Source organism: Symphalangus syndactylus, chromosome X (assembly GCF_028878055.3).
Source record: "Symphalangus syndactylus isolate Jambi chromosome X, NHGRI_mSymSyn1-v2.1_pri, whole genome shotgun sequence".
NCBI classification, from domain to species: domain Eukaryota; kingdom Metazoa; phylum Chordata; class Mammalia; order Primates; family Hylobatidae; genus Symphalangus; species Symphalangus syndactylus.
In genome coordinates, this window is record NC_072447.2 from 118,380,095 (window position 1) to 118,396,627 (window position 16,533).

The following is a 16,533-nucleotide window of genomic DNA, read 5'->3' on the forward strand; positions in this document are numbered from 1 at the left end:
AGGCATTGTGGTCTCCGCTGACGCTTTGCCATTTCACCACTGGTGCCTTCCATGAGAATGCTGGTTACCTCTCCAGAGTGCTGTCGCCCGGGGCTGCCAAATCTACAAACCCTCAACATACGACGTGTGCTGCATTTGCATCAGTCTTCATTGTACTTAGCTGTGTTCCTCGCATAAATTAGGAAAATGCCCCTTTATAACTGTGGCACATTTTGTTATCTAAGCATTGAAAAAGCAATACTTGTCCCTGTCCCCTTCACAAAGTCCCTCTGTAAAACAGCTATCTCTCTTTTATCTTTGTTTGTTACTTATGGTTATCATCCACAGGGCTTACATATTCCATAGGGCTGATCTTGAGTCTATACACTGATGCCTTAATTCCTGTCCTCAAGCATTCACCCAAAAAACATCCCTCTGAAAAGCTTAGCACGTAACTTGTCAGCCTTGTGTACTTGTATATACCTAGCATCTACTCCTATATCTGGTCTTTTTTTTTTTTAATGGATAAATGAAGGTCTCCTTCCTCTTTGCAAATCAGTTCATGAGGTGATATTCTTGGAAATTCCCAGGCCCACATATCTTCACCTGTGAATCATTACTTTGGGGTTGAAATGTCTTCTCCCAATATCCCCTTTCCCTTTAACAATATCCTTAATCACTTCACTGCGGGCTCTTTATCCTAGAGCAAAAAATTTCTTTACCAGGTAAATTTCCATTCTAAATACAAAAAGAATAATGGTATTAGTATATTTAAATTATAATGACTTACATTGAAGAATACAGTCCAGAGGTCCTGATTTTTGTTCTTATATCTAGAGTCTTCTACCTCTGGTTATCTTTTGCTGTTTCTCTCTTCTATCCTCCTTAGAAATGTACAACTTTGGCTGGGTGTAGTGGCTCATGCCTGTAACCCCAACCCTTTGGGAGGCCGAGGTGGGCAGATCACCTGAGGTTGGGAGTTCAAGACCAGCCTGACCAACGTGAAGAAACCCTGTCTTTACTAAAAATACAAAATTAGCTGGGTGTGGTGGCGCATGCCTGTAATCCCAGCTACTCAGGAGGCTGAGGCAGGAGAATCTCTTGAACTCAGGAGGTGGAGGTTGTGGTGGGCCAAGATCACACCATTGCACTCCAGCCTGAGGGCAACAAGAGTGAAACTCCATCTCAAAAAAAAAAAAAAGTAAAAGAAATGTACAACTTTTACATATTAATTACTGGTTTAATTCCCCAATAAATGCACAAAATAAATAAATAATGTAATTGTAGTTAACATTCCAGTTCTGGTTGCAAAAATAATTTCACTACAGACAGATAGGCAGCACTGTCAAAGCTAAATAACAACGGCCAACACTTGAGTTTTGCTCAGGGCCAGACATTGTTCCAAGTATTATACGTGTACTATCCCTATTTAATACATAAAGAAAACAATGCACCAAAAGTTTAAATGCTATCAGTATTCTACTGCCAACTATGGGACGCACCTCCTGCGTTTTCTTCCTTAAGAGGAGACGTCCTCTGTCTTCTCAAGAAAGATTAGAATTCCCTCTGTAGTGTCCAGTTCTGGTGATTTGAAGATTCTCCTCATTTTTCTTTTTCTTCTTAAATCTCACTCCTTCATGGAATCAATCCTTCCTTCCTTCCTTCCTTCCTTCCTTTTTTTTCTTTCCTTTCTTTTGACAGAGTTTCACTATGTTGCCCAGGCTGGTCGTGAACTCCTGGGCTACAACAATCTACCCACCTCAGCTTCACAAAGTGCTGAGAATACAATCATGAGCCACTGTGCCCAGCCTTGGAAACTTTCAGTGATTTTTATATCGTCTGCTAATGTGCCAAATCCTAGAGAGCTAAGTTCTCAGTCCTTACTTCATGAACTTTTCCCTCAAAGCCTGTATGTCTATCCCAAGAGCCTTTTAACTGGGTTGAATGATGGTGGTGAAGGAAATGATTATAACAAGTACTATAATAGCTAACTTTAATTGAACACTTACCCTGTCCATTTATCTTATTCAATCCACACAACCAACATATAAGTATTTTTCCCACTTTACAGATGAGGGAAATTGAGGTATACAATTTTACCTCGTTTTAGGGCCACAAAGGCTAATATCCATCCTCACATCACTGGTATTATAGGTCCTATTCTCCCAGCTAGCCAGAGTGCTATTTCTGCCACCGACCCATGGAAATGTTGAACATACTATGTTCCTGAAAAACAATAACGACAACAACAAATGTTGATTCTTGCTTGATGTCTTGATATGGCTCTAGAGACACAGAGTAACATAATTAATGAAATAGTCTTTTGTATATTTAAGGGTAATTTCTCCAAGCCCTACCGTAATACTAATAGTTAATAGTTATTATATACTTATTAGTACTGTACATGGTCCTAGCTGATACACACTGTTTTAGAACTATAGCTTTACTCAAAATAATTTTCTTTCAGTTCAGTTCAGACTCTATTAACACCTGCCTAAGACAGTTTGAAGGCCCAGATTGTAATGCCTCTGCTGTCATGCGATTAGAAATGGAATTAAGGAGAAATGGGAGGGGTCATGATATATCTTCAAAGACTTGAAGGATTTTCATACTCATACACTTCCAAAGACAAAAGCAAGGTAAATGGTAAAAGATATAGAGAGAATCAGCTTAGGGTTCAATAAAAGCTTTGTCTTTCAAAGAGAAGACACAACCAGCCATCACTAGTGGTTATGCAAGGAATTTGTGCCTGGAATAAGAGCTTGAACTAGATTTTTTTCGAGGTCGTCTTTTATGTCTTAAGATTCTATAATTAAGATACCTAGTTATGCCACTTTGAACAAGTTACTCAAAATCTGAAAGTATCATTATAAAGGTAGAAATTTAGTGCTTTTGTCAATGATAGGGAGATGAAAATAAGAATTTCTATTTTACACAATAGTGTTAATTTCATATGTGCTTTTATGTTCCTATGATCTTTATAATCAGTTTGGTTAGTCCCAGCAAGAGATCATAGATGAAAAACCTAGTCATTAATTATACATTATTTTAATACTCAGAAGACATTTTATCCTTGTTGTCATCTAAGTGAACATAAAAGAAAATTTGCTTAGAATGAATGGACTATATATCCATAATCCTCACTCTTAAACATTATACGATGAATAAGAATAGCCTACTTAGCTTTTATCTTAAAGGGCAGTAACTCTATCTTGAAAGGTGTCTTTCATATGCTTAATAGAATATATTACAACTATGGATCTTAATTGTTCACATTTTTCTGTATATACTCCTAACAGAGTGCTTGAATTGTGTAGTAAAAGGATCACTGGACTAATCATTAAAAGTTGTTTCTTTCTTTTCCTCTTTAGTCAAATTTCCATATTCCTTGTGTGCTGAAGTTTGTTTTGTATTTCAGATAAAACCTATCAAAAATCTAAAATCTTTGCCATCTAGTTATTCTGCATTCAAAATGTAGTGACAAGCTGCTTACTCAATGTTCATATAACATTAAGTCCCCAAAGTAAACTTAATGAATTAAGTTTTCCCATGACCCAGTGCCATTGTTTCTTTTAAAGGAAGAGCATCAACAAGACACTCAAGTTTGAATGAGACTGATCTTCTAATGGAGTTCTTTTCACTGAGAAATATTTAGTAACACAGATATTGGAGATAGAATTTTTATTTTCATCCTGTTTATTTCTATTTTTATTCTGTAGTAACATGGGATATACAAGAGTTTTTACTGGAGCGTGTACAATTGCAAATTAGCCAAGCCACTGAAGATTTTTTTTTCATGGTTTTATAAAATAATTTTTATTTTTCTTAACTTATATGTTTTTTGAGACAGTGTCTTACTCTGCCACCTGGGCTAGAGTGCAGTGGGACAATCACAGCTCACTGTAGCCTTGACCTACCAGGCTCAAGCAATCCTCCCACCTCAGCCTCCCAAGTGTCCAGGACCACAGGCTCACACCGCCATGCCCAGCTATTTTTTTTTTTTTTTTTTGCAGAAACTGGAATCTCGCTATATGTCGCAGGCTGTTCTCAAACTCCTAGGCTCAAGCGATCCTCCTGCCTTGGCTTCCCAAAGTGCTAGGATTACAGGTGTGAGCCACCATGCCTAGCCATATATTTGTTAATATTTGAATTTGTATAATCCATGTGTTATTACTGTAATCAGAAAAATAAATACAGTATTTAAAAATAAAATCTACAGCCAAAGGCCTTAAACTGTGAACAAGAGGACCATTTTTTAAATAGCACAAACAGTACTTTCTTTTTTTATTATTATTATTAAACTTTAAGTTTTAGGGTACATGTGCACAATGTGCAGGTTTGTTACATATGTATACATGTGCCATGTTGGTGTACTGCACCCATTAACTCGTCATTTAGCATTAGGTATATCTCCTAATGCTATCCTTCCCCCCTCCCCCCACCCCACAACAGTCCCCGGAGTGTGATGTTCCCCTTCCTGTGTCCATGTGTTCTCATTGTTCAATTCTCACCTATGAGTGAGAACATGCGGTGTTTGGTTTTTTGTCCTTGTGATAGTTTACTAAGAATGATGATTTCCAGTTTCATCCATGTCCCTACGATGAAGATTTTATATTGCTGTTTTTTATGTAATTGTAAGATCATGACAAATGTGGTTTTTTGCCCTATTTAGAATAAAGCAGAAAGAGTATTCTGAGTTCGTACTTAGAGTACACATGGGAGAATTAGAACAGGCTGTCTTCTGCAGAGCAAGAGGTTTCCTTATTCTAGATCATATTCATTCTTGGAACCCAAAAGCTTGCACTGGCTAAGAAAAAACCTATTTTCTCCTCAAAATTCTGTAGAACAAAACTTTAAAGGGGAATTAATTTAGAGGCATTTGATATTCATTAAGCACTTATTCATTTTCTATTTTACTTTAACCCCATCTTATATCCCATATTTTACTTTAACCCCATCTTAGCTTAGTATCTCCTTTATATTGATAGGGAGGAAAAAGTTTCTGGATTTACTATTTTAAGAGCAAGTACAAAGGACAAAGTTGAATATGTTCTATTAAACTAATAGCTGAAGCTAACTTTTATGTATTTAATTTTGTATGAAAATATATTCAAAACAGAAGGTATATAAAAGATAATATATAATGAAATATATCTAAATCAAATATATTTAAAATATATATAAAATAAATGAAATATATAATGAAAAGTAAATTCCCTGTTGTTTGAAGTCTTTCTTGTGATGGAAGAAAGTGAAGTGTCTAATTTTGAATTCCTCATAAACCTGATTACAAACTCTGTGTATACATGAATTTCACTAGTGAGTGGCACATATAAACCGTTGTAATCAACCTCAGTGTTCTGTTGAAGGGCAGTTGGAGTAAAAAATAAAGATGACAAGTTATTTCCACTAAACATTATAGTATAATTTGTTTGGTTACTAATAAAAAGGAAATTGTTAAATAGAAAATTATATAAAAGCTAAACATTGATAAGTTAATCATATACATATTTAAATTTGATAGTTTATAGCCTTTAGCATTAATTCTGGCTAAGAAATACTCTTTTTTAACTAAGTCTTTTTGATCAAATGACTCTTAAGTAATGTTATACTAGTATTTTGATTTTGGTAAGTCACTGGTTATCTCTACAAACTAGATTCTCTTTTATAAATGACTTTTACTGTGCATCTATCTTGATAAGCATTTTAACCTATAATATCTCACTTAGCATCTACTTCACAGGTATTTGTGAATATTAAAAGCTGAATGTGAAAATATTTAGTAAATTTTAACTTAATATACAATTTTAAGGTTATTATTATTTTTAGTATTACATTAAACCAAACTCCTATTTACAAACAAAAAGATATTATGCATATAAAAATGTAAATTATGTATTTTCACATGTACCAAAACAAATGTTCCAGAAGTAGTATATTGGTTCAAATATAATGTAATATAATATAACATAACATAAATATATATTTTCTCAGTTTAAATACAACAGAGTAAGGTAAGCTTCTTGTTATTTAAGTGGAATACGAAAATTAAATGACCACTTCCCCAAACTTATTTCATTGAAAAATATTAAGGCAATTTTTGAAGACCAATGTTTCATAAATAAACTTTTTAGCTTGCATTACTATGACAAATTACTCAATTGGCTTTTACTGTGGGTTATTCACCTGAAAGTTTCATTTTCAGTGACTCATTGTTTACACATAATTTGTAAGCTCTATTTAATTACTTATGTAAATGACTAAACAAAAGATGGCAATTGCAGTGAATCTAAGACTGTACTTAATTCTGGTGTAAACTATTCTAACAATGTAATTAAGAGCTGTCCAATTTATACTTTGAAGTAAACAAAAGATCTTACAAGAGATTGCAAGTGCCATTACATGACACTTCTAGCCTTACTTCATGTTCCCTTGCAGTTTTTTTCAGACACATGTTAAAACTATTTGAAAAAAAAAAAGCAGTTAATTTAACAGTACACAAAGGTGATAGTTAATAGGAAAAATAAAATTGTAAATAAAAAAGTAGTGAAACAGCAAAGTTAAACCTAGACTCACCTTTCTTACCTATTGCTATTATTTATTCAATGACTACTACAGTAAAGTTGTGGCCTTGAGGAAATGATTTTATGCTATGAATACAACAATAACAAAAATAAGGCTAATAATACATATAAGTACAGTATATTGGGTTCCAGCTAGATGCCAAGCAGTTAAGCATAACAAAATTAAGTAAGGTAGTTATTATTATTCATTAAATTCCTTTTTGGATTTTTTTCACTATGTTTTTATTTTATTTACTTAAAAATAGTATTAGTGTTTGCTCTGAGGCTTACATCTTTTAATTTTTATTCCTTTTTAAAATTGAGATATAAATCTTATACCATAAAATTCACCCTTTAAAGTGTACAATTCAGTGATTTTTAGCATATTCACAATGTTAGGCAACCATCAACTTTAATTACAGTAGAATTTCATTATCCCATTTTCAGTCACTCCATATATAATATGCATCTTAATTTGAAACAATCTTGTTAAGATTAACATTAAACTTCAACAGTATGTAGACATTGCTCCAATATACTTCCATTTCTTCACCCTTCTTTGTGATATCATTGTCACGCAAATTACATTTGTATACATTATAATGCATCAAAATAGTTTTGTGATTTTTTTTCATGGAGTTGTCTTTTAAACCATTTGGAAAGAGAAAAGAGTTTTCATTCATGTGGATTCAAGTTACCATCTACCTTTTCATTTCAGTTGAAAGATTCCCTTTGGTAGATATAGGTTGGGTATGCTGACTACAACTTCTATTTTTTTTATTTGGAAATATCTTTCTCTTTCTTTTTTTAAGGAATAGTTTTACTGGAAATAGAATTCTTAGTAGACAATATTTTTCTATCAGCCCTTCAAATATGTCATCCCAATGCTTTCTGGCTCTCACAGCTTCTGATCAAGTCAACTGTTAATCTTATTTAGGTCCCTTTGTATATGTTGAGTCATTTATCTCTTGCTTCTTCCAGAATTTGCTCTTTGTCATTGCCTTTCAACTATTTGACTATGAAGTATGTAGGTATGTATCCCTGAGTTTATCCTAATTGGTGTTCATTGAGCTTTCTGACATGTAAATTAGTGTTTTCTATCAAATTTGGGAAAATTTCAGCCATTGTTTTTTCAAATGTCTTTTCTGTATCTTTCTATCCTATCCTTCTGGACCCCCATTATGCATAATTTGATGGTGTCTCACAGGCCTTTGAGGCTTTGTTCATTTTCCTTTATTCTCTCTGTTCTTCAGATGGGATAATCTCTTTTGACTTATCTTCAAGTTTATCTTCAAGTTTATTGTTTCTTTCTTCTGCCTTCTGAAATGTTCTATTAAGCCTATCTAATGAATTTACTATTTCAGTTATTGTACTTTTCAACTTCAGAATTTTTGTTCTTTTAAATATTAAATTAATTTGTATATCTTTACTGATTTTCTCTATTTAGTGAGCATTATCATCATAGTTTTCTTTAATTCTGTAAAGATAGTCTTCTTTAGTCCTTTAAACATATTTATATAGCTGATTTAAACTCCTTGTCTGATAAGTCCAACATCTAGGCTCCCTCTGTACACTTTCTATTGACTTCTTTAATTCCTGCCTATATGCCATAGTTTCCTGTTTCTTTTCTCTTTTCTTTCTTTCTTTCTTTCTTTCTTTCTTTCTTTCTTTCTTTCTTTCTTTCTTTTTTTTTTTTGAGGTAGGGTCTCACTCTGTTGCCCAGGCTGGAGTGCAATGGCATGACCTCAGCTTACTGCAACCTCTGCCTCCCAGTTTCAAGTGATTGTCATGCCTCAGCCTACCAAGCAGCTGAGATTACAAGTGCCTGCCACGACACCTGGCTATTGTTTGTATTTTTAATAGAGATAAGGTTTCACCATGTTGGTCAGGCTGGTCTCGAACTCCTGACCTCAAGTGATCCACCCACCTTGGCCTCCCAAAATGTTGGGATTACAGGTGTGAACTACCGTGCCTGCCATACTTCCCTGTTTATTTGCATGTCTTACAATTTCTTGTTGAAACTCGGACATTTTAAATAATATATTGTAATGACTTTGAAATCACATCTACTCCAACGTCTAGTGTTTATTGTTGTTTATGAGATTTTGTCCTCATTGCTACTTGCTTCAGTTACTTTCCTAGAATACTTCTATAGATTCTGTATTCCTTGCAATATGTGGCTGCTATTTTCTCTGGTAGCATTTTTCTTTGATATTTGTTTTTATATTTAATCCTTACTTCTTAAGAGTTGCCCCTGAATAAGCATTGTTTGTAGCCAGCTAATGATTGTTCAAAATATTCTATTAAATGTTATGAGCCAGTTTTTCTTTTACCCTGTTCCAAGGAGATTTTTGTGGGAGGTCACACCTTCAAATTTCAGAGAATTTACAAGTCAATATTAGCTTTACTTCCTGCTTGAGTCCAGCATCAAAGGTAGCTAGAGATGAGTTGTTGGTGTCCTCTCTGAGTTTTCTTGGGCATGTGTACAGACATACACATTTTTGCAGCATTTTAGATCTCCTGAAATATGTTGGAGCATTTTAGAATCCCTTATGTTGGTCCTTTTGCCATTACCGATGTATTCCTTTTACATTTTTAGCCAGCATCTTGTTTGTTACAACTGAGTTCACAGGCTTAGGCAACTGCGATGTTATTAAATCCAGCTCATGTTACTGTTTTCAAAACTCTGGAGATAAGGCTTTTTCTGAAGAACTGAACTCAGAGTCAAGACAAATAGCCCAATTACCTGGGAGTAATGTGTTTCAAGGAATTATTGTAAATATTGTAGAAATATTGAAAGTGTTCTAAGGATGGGGTTTTACATGAACCTCCAAAACAGATCAGTTCCCACTCAACTGGCTGGTTACTGTGCTCTGTTACTGTGGTGAGAGGGGAATGAAAGTAGCCCCAAGTGAAAACAACATAGATCCCACTGTTCTAACTGAGGTTCAGTAGACTGTTTTTAAATGAATATCTTTTAAGCCAAATCTATACCTTTGGTTAATTTCCAGGATTCTAAAACAGTTGATTTTTGTAGTTTTACAAGTATTTTTATAGCTTTTATGAGAGAAAGAATTCACCAAGGTTGCCATTCCGGCAGTTCTGTTTTCGTAAGTACTTCTTTATACACCTTGAATTATAATGACGTTTTAAACATAACAGCATAAAATGATTTTACTGCATAAAATTAAAATGATTACTTCATATCATCTACTACCTAATCTGTATTCACTTTTAATAAATGACTCAAATTAGGATATAAATGAGTTGCTTTATTTAAATTAGGTTTCAAACAAGGTTCACATTTTGCATTTGTTTTTTATGAAACTAGATTTTTGTGTATGTGTGGTGGCGGGGCGGGGCGTGGTGGGGGGGCCTTGATTCTGACCTTTAGTAGAGGAAACATTTTTCAGAGGGAGACAAAAAGTCGAAGAAGTACTTTAATTGTTGGGGAGACTTGTACATGTTTACGGGATCAAGGGAAATCACTATAGTTTCTGGCTTAAGAAACAGCCCTACTCATGTCTTGTCTAACAAAGGCTAGTAATTCCAGGTTAGCCTAGGGCCCAAGAGATGAAGCAAAAGCTGAAACTGGGAAAAGAATAAATTTAGAAAGGGACAAGGTTAATGAGGAGAGTTGCTAGGGATATAAAATTATTAAGTAAATCATCAATAATGTAACTTGGATTTACGTTGGGGTGCCAGACTCTTGGCGGATTACTCTTTCTTCTGAACTATTTCACCATTCTGCATTTTTACCTTTTCCTTCAGTTGGTTAAAACTAAGGGATGGTAGAGTACTGAAGGCCTAGCTTCAATTTCCAGCTTTTCCAGTAACTGTGTGATCTAGGTTCAGCCACGCGGCTTCTTTGAGCCTCCTTTGATTTGTGAAATGAGAGGACTAGGTTAGATGTCTCTAAACTTGATTTTGTCTCCAAAGTATGATTATTCTAAGGCCTTTCTTAAGCAGGTATATGCAATAAGTAAAAACTGTTTTCAGTAACTGAGCTTAACATTTTTGCTTTCCTCACCCTGAAAATCAGGTACACAAGAGCTTCTTTCCCCCTTTCCCATTATAACTTGTTTTATGGAAAGAATCTTAAATCAGAATTAAAAACTGGTAAACACAATATTAGTAAGATAGAAATATTACCCTTTCTTCCCACTCAAATCTCAAAATAAAGCAATATTACTGCAACAAGGTATACTTCATTTTTGTAGCAAAAGCCAGTTTCATAAGTGAAACTATATGAAAAAATAACTCTGTGGGAGTTAAAGCAAAATAACGTATTGTGATTGGGAATAGCCAAATACATTTTATGTGTCAGTTTTCCAAAAGTTAAATTTTAAAGTAATCTTGGTTAAATTAGAATACAGACCCTTAAATAATCTAAAAACAGACAATTTTTCAGATACCATGGAATCATACCTTTTATCAAGAATAACAGTTAGGTTTGTCAGTGCACTTTGGGATACTGAGCAGATATTTTGGAGATCACTTATGCTGAACAATATGATGCATTTATTCCAAAAATTACAATTGCATATTTTTTGTATTACATATTATAGTCAGCAAATAAAACAACTGCAACCACAGAATCTATTCAGGAACTAGAGTTAAACAAGTTCCTTTAGAAACTGATTAAATAAACCGTGTAATTTCCAAAATGCCTTTCACTTCGTGCACTTAGCTTTGGTTTCTAAACCCCTTCTGAAACAGATATCTAAATGAAATTAAAACCTTTATTTTACACAGAGGCTTCTCATCCCATCCCACCCTGTGTCCAAACTCCATCATCTTTAACACTTTAAGCAGTTATTATGAACCCAGAAGCCACTAGGGTAGAGATGTTCTAACAATGATCAAAGAAAACAAAAATCATTGTTAAACTATTATAACCCGTGGGTCAAACCACAATCAATATAAAGACACTTATTGAGTATCTGCTCTTTGTCAGCACTGAACAAAACACAGTGAGACGTCATAATACATTAGTCCTTATCCCTGCTTATGAGGGAGTTTATAATATAATTATGTGTATGCATATGTGTGTTTGTGTATGTTGGTGGGAGGCAGAAATTTATATAAAAAATAATGAACAACATGACGTTATGTGCTAATGATGGAATGCATCGAATAAATAATAGGTGGTTAAGAAGTTCAGAGGAGGTGCATGTCTCCCTAGTCAATTGGTAAGAATAGGGCTCACAATGGTACAATTTAAATTACTATAATAAAGTAAATGGGATATTTGCCCAGCTCCCCAATTACCACATAGATGATCGTTTTCATACTTATATATAGTCACAACGCCAACCCAACTTTGAAGGGAAATAGAGAAACCCAATTTTATTGTAGTTACACCTTCAGGATTGCATTTTGCTACGAATAATTTATAAAAAATGCAAGTGCTTATATCTCTGTAACTTTTAGAGATACATTCTTAACACAGTGTTAAACTATATATTTTTGTGCCAATTTTAAATAGTTTTATTTAAGACATTGCATTTTTCACTTAGAATACGGTGCTTATAAAGTGCAATGTTATTTCCCTCCCCTGTGCACATGTTGCATATTCAAGTATCAAGAATTCCCAGTAACTTACTGCAGCAGCTGAACTTTTAAAAACTGCCACAGAATTTGCTACAAATTTAGGTCCTTCAATGTTTTAAATGTGTGGAACGATGCTACATCTATATTTATGTTGGCTTAATCAACCTCTTCAATGATGGGCCTTGAGGAAGCACCACCAGAGGAGGCATGCCTCCTGCACTCTGGTACTGCTTGCTAATGATGGGATTGCAGACTTTCTCCAGCTCTTTCTGCTGATGTTCAAATTCCTCCTTCTTGGCAGCCTGATTCTTATCCAGCCAGTTGATAACTTCATTACACTTGTCCAGAATCTTCTGTTTGTCCTTATCATTAATCTTACCTTGAAGCTTCTCATCTTTGACAGTTGCTTTCATGTGGAATGCATAGGACTCAAGTGAATTCTTGAATGACACTTTGTCCCTCTGCCTCTTATCTTCAGCTTTATACTTCTCAGCTTACTGGACCATACGTTCAATGTCTTCCTTGCTCAAATGGCGCTTGTCATTAGTGGTAGTAATCGTGTTCTCTTTTCCTACACTCTTGTCCAGAGCAGAGTCATTGAGGATGCCATTAGCATCAATGTCAAAAGTGACTTCAATCTGAGGAACATCATGGGGTGCAGAAGGTATGCCTGTGAGTTCAAACTTGTCAAGCAGGTTATCATCCTTGGTCATAGCATAGTCACCTTCATAAACCTGAATCAGCACACCAGGCTGGTTGTCAGAATAGATAGGCCGTCAGAAGATCTCTGTCTGCTTGGTAGGAATGGTAGTACTACGCTTGATGAGGACAGGAGGACAGTCCTGACTCCACCAGCAGTTTCAATACCAAAGGAAAGAGGATTGACATCCAAGAGCAGCAAATCTTGAACATTTTCAGATTTGTCTCCAGATAGGATGGCTGCCTGGACAGCTGCACCATAAGCAACAGCTTCATCAAGGTTGATGCTCTTATTCAGTTCTTTTCTATTGAAGACGTCTTGGAGAAGCTTCTGAATCTTGGGGATATGAGTATAACCACCAATAAAGACAATATCATGAATCTGTGACTTGTCTAGTTTGGCGTCTCGAATGGCTTTTTCTACAGGGCCAAGGGTGCCATGGAACAGGTCAGCATTCGGTTCTTCAAATCGGGCACAGGCAGTGGATGTACAGAAGTCAATTCATTCTTAGAGAGAATCGATCTCAATACTGGCCTGGGTCCTGGAAGAGAGAGTAGGTTTAGTGTGTTCACAAGCAGTATGGAGGCGTCTTACAGCTCTCTTCTTCTCACTGATGTCTTTCTTATAGTTGTGCTTGAATTCAGCAATAAAATGGCTGACAATTCGGTTGTCAAAGTCTTCCCCACCCAAGTGGGTGTCTCCAGATTTGACCTCAAAGATTCCATCCTCAATAATGAGGATTGACACATCAAAAGTGCCACCTCTCAGGTCAAAGATAAACACATTTCTTTCAGCTCCAACCTTTTTGTCTAAGCTGTAAGCAATATCAGCAGCACTTGGCTCATCGATAATTCTAAGTACATTGAGACCAGCAATAGTTCCAGCATCTTTGGTAGCCTGATGCTGAGAGCCATTAAAGTAAGCTGGCACTGTGACCACAGCATTGGTAACAGTCTTCCCAAGGTAGGCTTCTGCAATTTCCTTCAACTTTGTCAGCACCATAGAGGACACCTTCTCTGGATAGAAGCTTTTGGTCTCTCCCTTGTATTCTACTTGGACCTTGGGCCTGTCAGCATCATTCACCATCATGAAGGGCCAATGCTTCATATCAGACTAGACAACAGCATCATCAAATCTGCATCCAGTCAGATGTTTGGCATCAAAAACCGTGTTGGTGGGGTTCGTTGCAGCTTGATTCTTTGCGGCATCACCGATCAATCATTTAGTGTTCATAAAGGTGACGTAGCTTGGAGTGGTTCAATTTCTCTGATCATTGGCAATTATCTCTACTTTTCCATGCTGGAAAACACCCACACAAGAGTATGCGGTGTCAAGATCAATATAACTGCAGGTCCCTTCGACATGGTTGCTGGCGTGTAGGGCCGGCTCTGACTACAAAGAAAGACACAGAAACCTCCAGAACTGCAGGCACAGTCAATGAGCTATATTTACTTCTTGAAAGGGAAAATAGATGTAGTTTAAAATTTCATAGCAAATACTATGGAACAAAAAAATGGTATCAAAAACATTATGATTAAAAACTCACTGATATGCTGACAAATATATTACCTCAACTATCATCTGCTGAATTAAAACATAGCACCAAAGCGTAAGTAAAATGACAATGAATAAAATGACCAATAAATGTACTAATGCCCTTACAAGGGCTCCCTGTAGTACTTAGTAATGACAATTAAGAAGTATTGTGATTAGGTACTAAAAAGTTGATCTATTTCGATACTTTTTCTGAAGATTTTTCTGATTGCCCTTTTCTGCATTTATATTTCATCTACTTCTAGTCCAGTTAGTTTTATACTTATGTTCTAAGACATGCTTTACTCTGAACAGTTCATAAGGTCTAAGAGGAAAATGACCTTTGAAGGCACTTTCTGGGATAATGTGTCAACATTTCAGGCCACCAAATATTATTGAATGCCCATTCTGTGTTAAGCATTGCACTTGGCATTATGGAATACAGAGATGTGTACCAGGGCCTTAGCCTCCAAGAAAATGCTTCATTTTTAGAAATATATTTAAATAATTTAAAAGGGTTATATAGTATAGAATTTTCTAACTTGGTGTGACGAGATAAAATATCCAATTTTCAACATCAGCTTTGAATAACTTGTGGAGAGTTTTCTATTGGTATTTATTTATTCATTTATTGAGACAGAGTTTTGCTCTGTCACCCAGGCTGGAGTGCAGTGGCACAATCTTGGCTCACTGCAACGTCCACCTCCTAGGTTCAAACGATTCCCCTGCCGCAGCCTCCCGAGTAGCTGGGATTACAGGCGCGTACCACCATGCCCGGCTAATTGTTGTATTTTTAGTAGAGACAAGGTTTCCCCATGTTGGCCAGGGTGGTGTCAAACTCCTGACCTCAGGTGATCCGCCCGCCTCGGCCTCCCAAAGTGCTGAGATTACAGGGTGGAGAGGTTTTTAAATTAGTACTGTCCAAATTCAGTGACTCTGACTAATGGTAGCTAATGGAAAGCTGAAATGTTCGGTTCCAACGATAATCCTGAGGCAAATAGTGGTTTTGTTACATTCCTTAAGAGACAGAATGAATTCCTGTAGAAATGCATAATGCCTATATTTACATAACAGAAAATGTTTGGCAGAAAATTCGGTAGTGCTGTCATTGTACGAGTTAGTATCTTTCTTTTTCTGAAGATATTTTTTAATAATGAAAGTAGAATGTATTGGAAGTGCCACGTCAGTTCATCTGTCAATAAACATAAAATACCAACTCAGTGGTATTTTCCGAGGTGTTGTAGTGAAGTAGAACTTGAGTTTTGGTATCACATGAACATAGGTTTAAATCCCTACAATCTCACCCTTTTAAATTACCTCTTAAATAAACATTTTCTCACCCACATTAGCAGGGAAATAGCTTGATATTGAGGGTTAGAGGTTAAGCTCATAAAGTATCTGGATCTTAGTACATGTGATATTTTAATTATTAACAAAATTATTCTTAGGAATTGATTTTATTAGAACATTATTTTAGAAGTGATCAGGCAAATTATATTTAAGTTCACATGGTAGAAACTTCTGAGAATCTGTCCTAGTTGAGTGGTAATATAGTAGGATGAGAAAAGCAATGAGGAAAAAAAGGAGAAAATCAGCGTTTTTAAAAAAAAAAAAAAACAGGCAATAACTGCAATATCACATAAGTCAGCTTAGAAATGGAAGTGCCTTCCAGACCATAGTACAGTATTGGATTAGTGTTTTTGTATGCTACATATATGTCTTAGTGAAGGCAGAAATGATCATACACAATTCATTTCCCATTTTTCATGTAAAAAAAAAGTTTACGTCTGCCATTATATTATAGAAGCAGAGCTATCTAGATAAAGCCTCATCTGTAAGAGATAATGTCTGACCTTCAGGACACAGATGGAGGGCTGTGCTACTGGGCCAGGAAAATTTGCTATTCCAAGTCAGCAATAGAAAACGTTAAGTTCCTGGCTAGTAGTCCAGTTCCCATTTTAATTCTCTTTACTATCTTTTTGAACTCTTCATAAACAAAAGAAATGGAGAATAAATATATATAGGGCCAAGTGATTAAACAGAACTAAAAGTTCCGTATATAAATCTTATGTTCTTAATTATAGAATGACCAGCCTCCCCAGGATTCCATTTTAGAAGATATTTGGCAAAACATCAAATTGCCACTTGGTGCGGCATCATTTTTTAATTTTCTTTAATTGTCTAGACCTGAATTTAGCTCAGTAC

At 35.4% G+C, this 16,533-nt stretch overlaps 1 protein-coding gene, 1 long non-coding RNA gene and 1 pseudogene across 2 annotated transcripts in view; 1 reads left to right on the top strand and 2 right to left on the bottom strand.

Annotated features, from left to right (window-relative positions):
* HTR2C (5-hydroxytryptamine receptor 2C) overlaps positions 1-16,533 on the top strand; it is a 329,139-nt gene that overhangs the window by 172,534 nt on the left and 140,072 nt on the right. The gene's annotated exons all lie outside the window — the stretch shown is intronic.
* Positions 6,409-16,533, bottom strand: part of LOC134736013 (uncharacterized) — a 50,619-nt gene continuing 40,494 nt past the window's right edge. Inside the window, exon 3 of the long non-coding RNA XR_010119662.1 lies at positions 6,409-6,440. This is a non-coding gene — a long non-coding RNA (uncharacterized lncRNA). The remainder of the gene's footprint in view (positions 6,441-16,533) is intronic.
* On the bottom strand, positions 12,242-14,159 carry LOC129476343 (heat shock cognate 71 kDa protein-like; annotated as a pseudogene).